This window comes from Mandrillus leucophaeus, unplaced genomic scaffold (genome assembly GCF_000951045.1).
Source record: "Mandrillus leucophaeus isolate KB7577 unplaced genomic scaffold, Mleu.le_1.0 Scaffold351, whole genome shotgun sequence".
Lineage (NCBI taxonomy): Eukaryota > Metazoa > Chordata > Mammalia > Primates > Cercopithecidae > Mandrillus > Mandrillus leucophaeus.
In genome coordinates this window covers 572,097-583,906 of record NW_012103710.1, presented here as the reverse complement: position 1 = coordinate 583,906, position 11,810 = coordinate 572,097, and positions in this window count along the sequence as shown.

Genomic DNA, 11,810 nt, shown 5'->3' with positions numbered 1-11,810 from the left:
CAGGGCTGATCTCGAACTTCTGAACTCAAGTGATTCTCCCATCTCAGCCTCCCAAAGGGCTGAAATTATAGGCATGAACCACTATGCCTGGCCTTCATCAAAAGTTTTTTGGTTTTTTTTTTTTTCAAATCCCATTAGCAGTCAACAAACATACAAAAGTCCCACTGACAGAGAGCTTATATTCCATTTAGGGAGACAATAAACATATCAATACATTATACTATATGAGAGGGAATCGCTTCTAAAAAGAAAAGAAGACAGACAGGTGATACCGAGTGTTGGAAAGAATGTTCAATTTTGAACAGGAAAGGGCTCACGGAGGGTTGATATGTCAACTAAGATCTGAAAAAGGGAAGGAGAGAAGTGCAAAGACCGAGAGTTTTGAGGAACAGACGGAGGCCAGTGTGGCTGGAGCAGAGGGAGCAAAGAGAGATCAGTGTGGGTGCTCTTAGAGATAATGGGGGCCAGAACTCCTTGAGCATTGTGGAACATTTTCAGAACTTTGGCTTTTCCTCTGAGTGAAATCGGCAGCCACTAGAAAATTCTGAGTGAAGAATGACAAGCTTTGATATACTTCTGATTGCTATTGAAACTGACCCAGTAGTCCCATAGGCAGTTTTTTGTTGTTGTTGTTTTGATAAATGTAGAGATTCATCCTTCTGGTATTAAAACTTGAAACTTACATTTGTTTTATCAGAGTTCCTTCAGCAGGAAACAACCTTCACACCTCTCAAAAAGTATCGAAGAACTAAAACTGACCAGATCACCACATCTAGACAATGAGATGACAGATCCCTCCTCCTCGTGATTGCTTTCTTACCCCTCCCTAGTTCCTGTTTTCCAACACATAGTTACATTTCTTCCCTGGTATATAATCCCTTAACTTTAGTCAGTCAGGGATTGAGACTGATCTTTAATCTCCTTGGCTGCAGCAGCTGATTAAAGCCTTGTTGGCAATACTCATCGTATCAGTGATTGGGTTCCTGTCCTGTGAGCAGCAGGACCTAGACTGATGTTTTGGTAACACTATGTTGAGTACATACTGTAGGGATCAAGAATGGAAGCCAAGAGACCAGTACTCCAGGAAAGGCAGGATGATGAGTGCTCAGAACAGGGTGTGAGGAATAGAGACAGGACAGCGTACAATTCTAGTCTATCCTGAGAGTAGAACCCACTGTATTTAACAACAGATAATGTGCATGTGATGAAACAGAGCAAGAGTAGTGCCCCTAACTGAGATGGGGATAACTATGGTAAAGCAGATGTGAGAGTGAGATTTAGTTCAATTGTGGATATATTAAGCTTGAGATATCTTTTAGATATTCAAGTGAAGGTCTTGGAGGAGTCTGCGGTTAAGGGAGATGAGGTCATTAAGTTGTGAGAGTAAACAGAAGAGAGCTAAGCCCCAAAGGTGTCCAGTATTAGGAGGTCTCTGGGAAGGGAAGAAAACATTTCCAGAATTTCTGTTTGGCTCTTTTTCTGATGAACCTATTCTTTCTTCATTGTTTGCTATTCTCTTTATATTTTGATTTTTTCTTCTGATCCTTAATCATTCTTAACATACAGCTTTCTAGTATCTTTCAGATTGTTTTCCTAACATTGAAAGGTCTTGATGTTCCCACCCTACCATGGGAGAGTCCTTTTACAATGGGTGGCACATTTAATTTTCAAATGGTTCAAATAAATAATTAATTTCTGTATTTGATTTCTCTTCTTGGCAGATCCCAAAGCACAAACCCATGGGACATATAGCCCAGGATTTTTATTATCTTCAGCGGAGGCTCCACTTCCAGAACCCAGACAAAAACATACAAGATTCCTGCACAGTTTCTTTTTAAAGTTTTACCATTAGCATAAAATTTTTTGAGGATCTAGACTTTAATAGAAGATTTCTACTCAAGCCTCCCTTCTCTTGGACATTCAAGGCTCTATCTCCAGTCTTCCCAAGGCATTAAAACTCAAACTCAACACTAGTATTTTCCACCTCTCTGGAGAAACAACGGGTGAATATCAGTGGGTGGTGGAGGATGGGGGGTTAAAAGTGATTTTTGATCTCTTTTTATATTTCTGTATGCTGTTTTTACAGTGAAAACAAGTATTTTATAATGACAAGAAAGGCAAATCAAAAGCGACTTTGTAAGTGTTCTCTGTGATTAACATACCCACAATACGAAACACATTCACACATTCTATTCTGTGTAGCATGGAATTACCCACATGTCTGAGAAAAAATGCATTTTCTATTAAGATCAATGTTGGAAATATGTGTTTAGCTTGTCCCCTGTGGTACAAGAAAGTCATTGGGACTTTTAAAGGATGCTTAAGTGGCTTTTAATTTTACCTTTAAACCCAGTTGACTGAACTACAAATGAGGCACCAATTATTTCAATATGGTAGAAACATCTTAATAAAAATGGAGTACTTCCCAGCTATCTAAATCATTGGTTTACATGACACAAACTTGTGACCTTTAAAGAAATAACCATATTAATTGTATTTTTAAAATCTGCTTGTTGAATGCAGTCATAATGTGAACTGTCTAAAAAGAAAATTTTCTTCCATTTTATTTTTAAGGTGTCTGACAAATTTTATTAGATAGATGAAAATAAAGAAGATTATAGGAATGTTTCTACTTAAGAAGTTCTTCCTGGTTGAAATATATTTCTGTATAAAGAAAAATGACTGAGATACCATTTCAGAGAGACCAGATTCCCTGATGACTATTTTAACCTTCTACTTTATTTTACCCATGTAAATACAGCCTCGGCAATTTCTTCTTTCTCCTCTTTTACCTCTCTAGAAAGAAATTCTCATTCTACTGTAGCTGATTTCTCAGTGTAGCAATTTGAGATCTGCTATCTCAGATTTTGTATCTCAGTCATATTTCTCTGTCAAATCATTGATCTTAATAAAAAGAAACATGCCAGATGAAGGCAATGAAAGGAATAGTTCTATGAAGTTCTCAATTTTGGAAGATGGTTAAATATTGAAAAGTTGCTCCTATCCATTATACCTGTTCTTGAATCTTCTTGAAAATTCATATTTTATCTTTAAAATTTTATTTTATTTTTAATTGGCAAATTATAACAATTATAGGTATCTATGGTGTTTAATGTAATGTTTTGATATATGTTTACATTGTGAGATGATTAAATCAAGTGAATTAACATACTCATCACCTCACATATCAATTTTTGGTAGTGAGAACATCTAAAACCTAATATTTAAGCAATGTGAATATACAATGCATTATTATTTATTATAGTCACTATTCTGTGAAATAGATCACTAAAACTTACTCCTGCTGTCTAGATGAAACTTTGTCTCTTTTGATCAACACCCTCCTTTCTCCATCCCTTCCCTGCCCCAGGCAGCCTCTGATAACCACCATTCTACTCTCCATGTCTATCATTATGACTTTTTTAGATTCTGTCCACAGGTGAGATCATGTGGTATTTGTCTTTCAGTGACCGTCTTATTTCACTTAGCATAGTGTCCTCCAGGTTTATCTGTGCTGTAGCAGATGACAGAATATTCTTCTTTTTAAAGGTTGAATAGTATTCCGTTGTATATAAGGCATGCCACATTTCCTTTCACATTCATCTGCTGATGGACACTTTGGTTGCTTCATCATATTAGCTATGGAAGAAATGGAGAAAAGAGAATGCTTGTTCATTGTTGTTGGGAATGTAAATTAATGCAGTACAGACATTATTGGAAATAGTATGAAAGTTCCTCAGAAAACTAAAAATAGAACTAACATATGATTCAGCCATCCCACTTCTGGGTATAGATCCAAAGGAACTGAAATCAGTGTGTTGAAGAAATATCTGCACTACTGTGTTCATTTCCCTTGAATCTTAATACGGTTTATTTTACATTTACTGAAATAAAAATTCAGAGAAATAGGATTGAAGTAATAAGTTGAGTAAATTGAATGTAAAATGAATTTTCAGATAGCAAATCTCAAATTGCTACATTGAGAAATCAGCTACAATAAAATGAGAATTTCTTTCTAGAGAGGGAAAAGAGGAGAAAGAAGAATTTTCTGAGGCTCTATTTACACAGTTAAAATGAAGTAGTAAGTTAAGATAGTCACCAGGGAATCTGTTCTCTCTGAAATGGTATCGCAGTCATGCAATTCTGACTCCTCATTTTTCTTTCTAATCATCTCTTTTATTTCAGTGACATGTCTGAGGTGATTTTCAAGCAGAAATACTCTAAATCTATTTTTATAGCTTCCAACGAGGCTTGAACAGAATCATGTGGAATGTGGGTTTTATAAATTCTCCACTATAATTTCTCTATCTAGACTCAAAGAAAGGGTTTGAAAGCCTGCTCTTCATCTTCTGTCACCAGATGACAAGTTCTGTTCCTTTCAGAAAAGACTAAGCTCTGGGAGTTCATCCTGGTAGATGTGTAGAAAAGTCTAGAAAAATAAGTTTAGAGGATCTCTATTTTCCAAAGATCTTTTAAAAGTACTTTAACTTCTTGAAGCAATGCACACAAGGAAAGAGAAGTTATGAATCAAAATGCTCTTGCTAGAATTGTACTCTCTATGGGCCAAGGGAGTTTACAGCTACAGACGGAGTGAATGAGCAACACATCACATTCTTGCCTTCTTCTCTTGTTCTGCTCTATCAGAAGGATTAGTTACGAAAAATGTTCTGGAATTTCTTAAAAAGTAAAACATACAAAAGTTTCCATTTGGACCTAAACTGTTACTCATCTGCTCCTGGGTTTGCTTTCCTTTGGAATCATAATTGTAAACAGAGTTTCTTAGTAATACTAATATAACCCTGTAATTAGAAGGTGCATGACACATGAAGCTATATTTCCATTTTCCCTATTTATGCTGTACTTTTTGGAAGTACCGTACTTTTTAGGAAAGAGACATGGTGTTTAGGGTGGGGGGTTAAATGAGGGTGGACAATGTTTCTTCTGTGTTTCAGTAAATACTTTTGAAAAGTTCCTCCATAGAAGCTGTTTTTTGTTTTCACAATAAATGAAATTTTGCTTAGGTATGAAGATGTATTTCCTATTAAGACACAGAGAAAGTCAAAATTTCTTCCCACCTTTTGGTTAACAATCTATTGTTCTTCTGTAAATCCAACAGATATGCTTTAAGAAGAAAAGTGGTTGGTAGTGGAGATAGCTAAGACATTTATTTAAATAAGGCACTTCAGAAACTAAGATTCCTAATGATTTAATTTAAATGTGGAGAAAAAAATAACTGCTAGAACCAACAAATTACAGGAAGTAAATTAGTGGAAATACATCACATATTTACAGAGATCTTTTTCTCAGCAGGCTTAAGATTCATTAAAGACATTTTTTATTTTGATTCTTGTAAAGTAAGTAGGAGACATGCATTATATTTTTCAGATTACAATCCAAAATGATAAAGCAAAGAGAGACTTCATAACCTGATAAAGGTATTTGGAAAATTCTTCATACCATAGAAACTGACACGAGTCCTCCAGCATTCTACACAGCATTGTAGTTATTAGATTATGTGTGATTAATTTGGTATGAATGAATATTGCACTTAAATTATATTTGTAGAAACCATTAATAGACTTGACCTTAAATCTTCACGAAGTAAGAAAAATAGACTCCTGTTAGCCAAATATGGTCATGGCGAGGTGGGCGTGCTACTGATTACACCAGACTCTTCCCCGAAATATTTCATCATCATTCTGGAATACATCTTACTGCCCTCCTTAATTATGTGTTTGGACAGCAAGCTACTTTCTGGAATCAGAGACGTAGCCGTTCAGCATCTATCCTCTGAATTGAACTGGATGACCTTGCCTTATAAAGCAATAGCAAAAAAGGCACTGACCACAGGTCTGTCTGCTGGATCCAAAGATACATGTGTGGGCAGCAATGAGGGCACTGTTAAGGAATATGTCTCTCTTTTTTTTTTTTTTTTCCATCATCTGTTGAAGGGTCAGAAGCTGAAATGGGAAAGAGGAAAGAAGAGCACAGAGCTGATGCTGTTGATTGTGAGGCTGACCATTTTATCTTGGAAATTCTTCAAGTTATGATTGAGGCTTAGTGACGAAGATAAGAGAGGCAAGATGGCTCCAAGGAGAGATTCAGAAAATGCAGATCAGGCACTCCCACGGATGTCAGTCTAATCAAACCTGCAATTGATCAATGTAAAATTTAGGCTGTACTAGCTAAATATATTCAAATAGCATGCACCTGTGCCCTATGTTAGGGAGTCTTAATAAGTTAAATTAAATTGCAACCATATTGTTTTTTATTTTGTGCCAACATAACCAAATCTGAAAACAATGCAATAGGAAATTGCTAATATAATCAAAAGTCATTAATATGTCAAAGAGTTATCTTTCTTGTCAAATTTGATATAGTGTTTCTGTATTTTTCCAAAACAAGTTTCAACCCTACTTCCCTTAGTGGTTTTGAAAATGAAAACAGAGCAAGCTGAGACAGTGTATTGCCTCCAATTCTATTCCCACAGGTGGATTTAAGTTAGTGCTACACAATCCAAATTGTTAAAGAATTGGCAGCTGCAATATTGTAGTCTGTAGCTCATTCCAACTATTCTAAGAAGGAGCAACATAACAAGTTTTTTTTTGAATATAGATTCTTTTACTAATATTTAGAATGTTATATGTAGGAGAGATCTTAGAAGCCCTTTCATTTTTTTTAGATAAGGAAATGGAGTGCCAGACAGGTTGTTTGATTTGTTCAAGGACACACAATTAATGTAGAGTAGGAGGGCCAGGAACTCCAGTGTTTTGGCTCATAGTCAAGTGATTGTAGTGGGAGACTTCATATAGTTACTATTTCACTTTTTATATGTTTTGTTGTTGTCATGATTATTTTTTTCCCAGTAACTATGACAAAGTTCACTTCAAAGTTCTCAGCTGGAGTGGAAAGAGGGCATGGACTCTGGACATATTGAAATGGAAAAATTGACAGACCTGAAACAGAAGTGAACTAGATAAGTATTCTCAGAAAATGGGACCTTGCTCTTTTTTCAGATCTTTCTTACTGGCTGCAGTTTGCTTCACTTCTTAGAGTTTATGTTCTCCTTTAGAAAATAAGAATCACATCCTTTGACCTGCCTACTTTAATGGGTGGTAGGAAGTCTGAAATTCCGTCATTTAGATAAAAACTTTTTTTTTTTTTTGAGATGGAGTTTTGCTGTTGCCTGGACTGGAGTGCAATGGTACCATCTCGGCTCACTGCAATCTCTTGCCTCCTGGGTTCTAGCAATTCTCCTGCCTCATGCTCCCAAGTAGTTGAGATTACAGGCGTCTGCCACCATGCTTGGCTAATTTTTGTATTTTTAGTAGATATGGGGTTTCACCATGTTGGCCAGGCTGGTCTCGAACTCCTGACCTCATGTGATCCACCTGCCTTGGCCTCCCAAAGCACTGGGATTACAGGTATGAGCCACCGTGCCCAGCCTGGATGAAAACATTTTATAGACTGTGGGACACCTCGAGTATAGGCCATTATCTCAGAATGCCACTCATCTTTTTCAAGATTTCCAAATTGGGTTTTTCACTGGTGAGAAATAATAACATCAGCATAGAGAAATGCTTACCATTGATTAGAAGCAGCAAATTTGGTCCAAAGTCCTCTCCTGTTTAGTACTGCCAAAAATCAGAACAGGCTGAGAGTGGTGGCTCATACCTCTAGTGCCCGTGTTTTGGGAGGCTAAGACAGGAGGATTGCTTAAGGCCAGGAGTTTGAGACAAGCCTGGGCAACACAGCAAGACTCCACCTATACAAAAACTTAAAAATAAATAGCTAGGTATGGTGGTGTGCATCTGTAGTCCCAGCTGCCTGGGAGGCTGAGGTGGGAGAATTGCTTGAGCGCAGGAGTTTGAAGCTACAGTGAGCCATGATCCCACCACTGTACTCCAGCCTGGGTGACAAAGAAAGATCCTTTCTCTAAAGATAGATAGATAGATAGATAGATAGATAGATAGACAGACAGACAGATAGATAGATAAAAAATCTGGATGGCAAATACACCAAGGGCAAGATCTTGAGGTAGACAGATACATTCATAAATGAAATGTTTATTGTTTTTAGCCTAGAGTGAGACGTTGAGATAATTGCTATTTTTCACTTGACTTTCCAGAGTAGTTAAGGCAATTATTTCTGATGACTTGTATTACCTTAGAGAAAAATATGTGGTCATACATCTTATTAAAAAATTCTGTTTGGGTCTCAAACATTATTATAAAATTTTTTTCTAATGTAATACTTCAAAATGATATTCATATTTTTATAAGCTCTACAGTGTTGCATAAAAATAAAAATATTTAGCATTTAAAATTACTTGGAGACAATAATAACTTTCAATTGTTATGTTATTTGGAATTGCATACTTTCCCCTGATATACCTTTTCATATTATGAAGTTTTTTTGAAAGACTAGAATGAGATTTAGAATTATTATATCTATACCAGATGAATTCTTTTTGAAAGAACTGACAGACTACATTAATTATAGATTTAAAAAAAGGAAGAAAGAAGAGAGGCAAGGAGGAGAGAGAGAGGGGAAGGAAGGAAAGAAGGAAGGAAGGAAAGATGGAAGGAAGGAGAAAGAGAGGGAGGGAGGAAGAGATGGAGGGAGGGAAGGAAGGAAGGAAGAGAAAGAAAGAAAACAAGCCCTTAAAATGAACTATTTAATCATTATTAATTTGTCCATATTTATTGTAAATAATTTTAAATATAGTTTTAATACTTTGTAGTTTTCTGCATACAAGTTATGCTGGTCTTGTCAGTATTTTCTTAGAATCCAAACGTTTACAAAGGAAGTGATATTTATATATAATTAAAATAACATTTATTATCTTCTCTTTCAAAGCATCTCTGTCTTCTGGTGTCATCAACATTTTCTTCATTACCTGTTAAAGTATACTGCTTATTTTGCATTTTTCCCCTGCTTCATTTTTGTAAATATTTCATATATAGTAGAGTTCAATTTATTTATAAATGTTCATAAACTTGCAACTCAAAAGAAATTTGCCTAATTTACCTAATTCCCATTTCATTGCCTCAGAATGAATAGAGATCAATAAAGTATGACATGTGGATCAAACGTAGCCCTGCACCTCTTATTTATAAATAAAGTTTTATTGGGACACAACTACATTCATTTCTTTTTATATTGCGTATGGTTACTTTTGCCACTCAATGACAGAAGTGAGAAGTTATGACAGAGGCTGTGTGGCACAAAATATCCTAAAATATTCACTATCTGACCCTTTACAAAGATGTTTTGTAACCGCTGCTTTAGAGGGTCATTGTCAATTTGAGCTTACTAATCATAAGGGAGTGAGTGCTTTCTTACTCAAATCTGTCTTCTTGAAAATTCTGGGGAGATACCATGCCTCTCAGAAATTGAACAATAAGATGTATACGTATATGCACAGTCACTCTGCTTTTTTCTTCCTGTTAGGAATCTACATGATACCTGAATAGTTGAAAGTGGCTACTCATCCTACTTTCATTGCGCCTCCTTGATATCGAGTTATTAACCTGTGATTTATAAAACTACTATAAAAATAGCACTATTTTCCTCTCTAGACTTCCCACCTTCCAGACTATATTATCTTGAGTCAGTTCTCAGGATAACTAGTACAAATGTCTTTCTTGCCCATGATTTACTAGTATCACCTTATTTTTAGAGTTTTGCTTTAAACCTTTTCTCTAAAATGGCTCAGAATCTCTCATTTCCATTTCTCTTTACAATCCTTTGTTCCTACACACTTTTGTATATTTATACACACTCACACTAATAAATGCATCTATCACTTATGTATCTATATATCCCTTTACACAGTCATATATAACTTTGACCCAGTTCTTCACTATCCTATTCTTACCTCTAAGTATTCTCTTAAACCACACACTCCGTCTAGAATGCACTTAGCCAAGAGCAGGCCTCCACAATGTGGATAACATCCCAGAAAATGTTAGAGCAAGCAAGATTATAAAAAGCCTGGGTTCCTGAAAGACCTGCTGGAGCAGAGCCACCTATCTACTTTGAACTGCTCATCTATCTCTATGGTTATGTGAAGAAGAAATAATCCTCTTTCTCATCTAAGCCACTCTATTGTAGTAGGCATATTTGTTATATCAGGTTAGTCTATACTCTAATGCATGACTAATTTTATTTTTATAATCCTAGATTCCCATTATCTTTTAAAAAAATAGTTTTAGTGGTGACAGGTTAAACAGATAACTCTGGATAATCTAGTAACTCTCCTGTTGTGTTTTTCTATTTATCTATTTCGTCCCCATGTAACTTTTAAAAAGTAGCATGTGTCTTCCATTTTGTGTTAATTTCTGTTTGGAATAGAAACACATGTAATATTTTTTTGTAAAATCCAGAATTCTTCCTATCTTGTGAAACGGAAATTTTTGATGCCTCCTCTTGAGACAAGAAAAAGCTCTGTACCTTGATGATTTTGATTTACTAGAATCTTGTAGAAGGATCAGAGGACTATCTGTGTCCTGATGAGTGTTTATCTTCAGACTAAAAGAAGCTATTAAAATAACTTCAGCTGTACTTCAATTTAGCCATGCTAATTGTCCCAGTGAATGTTGATAGCTAAATATTCTCTAGAATAACTAAAATTTTTTTCATTGATTTTACGCTTTCCTACCTTCATAAGTGAGCCAACGAAATATCAAAATGGAATGATCAAAATGGAATACAGAATGAAAACATTTGCTTTACTTACACAGTAGGAAAAAGCTGAGTAGGATAGGGTCAATTAAATGAGTATAAGCTTTTAAATTTTGGCTAGGGAATTTAACCTTCTGATTTTTTTAAATAATTGAAATGTATGGGGAAAAGATTATCACACAATTATAAAATTCCAGGAAGTATGTATGTCAAATATTTCAAATCTTTTGAGAAAACAGGCTGTGTAGAAATATAAACAGCCAAGAAAGTAGGCCTTTCTGATTAAAGAAAGTCTCTCCCACAAGGACCCACCTGATCTCAGGAGAGAGTAAACAGTGACTTATAATGAGTGCGGGATTATGTTGAGAGATTTTGACAAATAGTTCCAAAAATCTGTAAGTTGAAGTTGTTTTAAATCATCATTAAACCAACGTTATTTTAAAAACTAATACTCCCAAAGCAAAATCTACTTATAAAGCTTTGGTTAAATTTACGTTCACATTAATTTTACTAATAGGCTTTAAATTTTCCAACAGAAAGACAACTATAAGAGATCTTATAAAGATCAGGAATTTTTTTTTTTTTTTTTTTTTGGCTGACAAATGAAAACAATTTACCTTTCCAATGGCAAATAGGTATGTGATCAAGCACAAGGAAGGAAACACAATTCCTTGTATTCAAATGGCCAAAAATTAAATACCTTCTGGAACAAGTTATGCCATCACCTTCAGGATCTCCTCAGTCAGTAATGCCCTGTGGCATGAGGATTGAAGAACTGTTTCCAAGATAGGGGACATCTGTAGTTCTCTCAGAAAGGGAGAAGAGGAAGGGAAAATGCCCTAAAATAATGTGGGAAATTAGTAAGAAAGAGACGTAAGCTACCAGAAATCTTCACGAGGCAGTAAAATATGTCATTTTTCTTCTTTTTCCTTAAGAGCACTACATTTTTAAGAGTTCAAACATCTTTTATGTGCCATATTCCTAGTTGATTTCCCAACAATGAACTATATTTTTAGCTTGTTAAATATCATAGTTAAGATGTGTGGAAAACACTCTTAAACCATAAGTTCTCATGAAGCCTCAGACAAGGAAATTGAGCTAGTCTGTTTTGATTGAAATGGTGA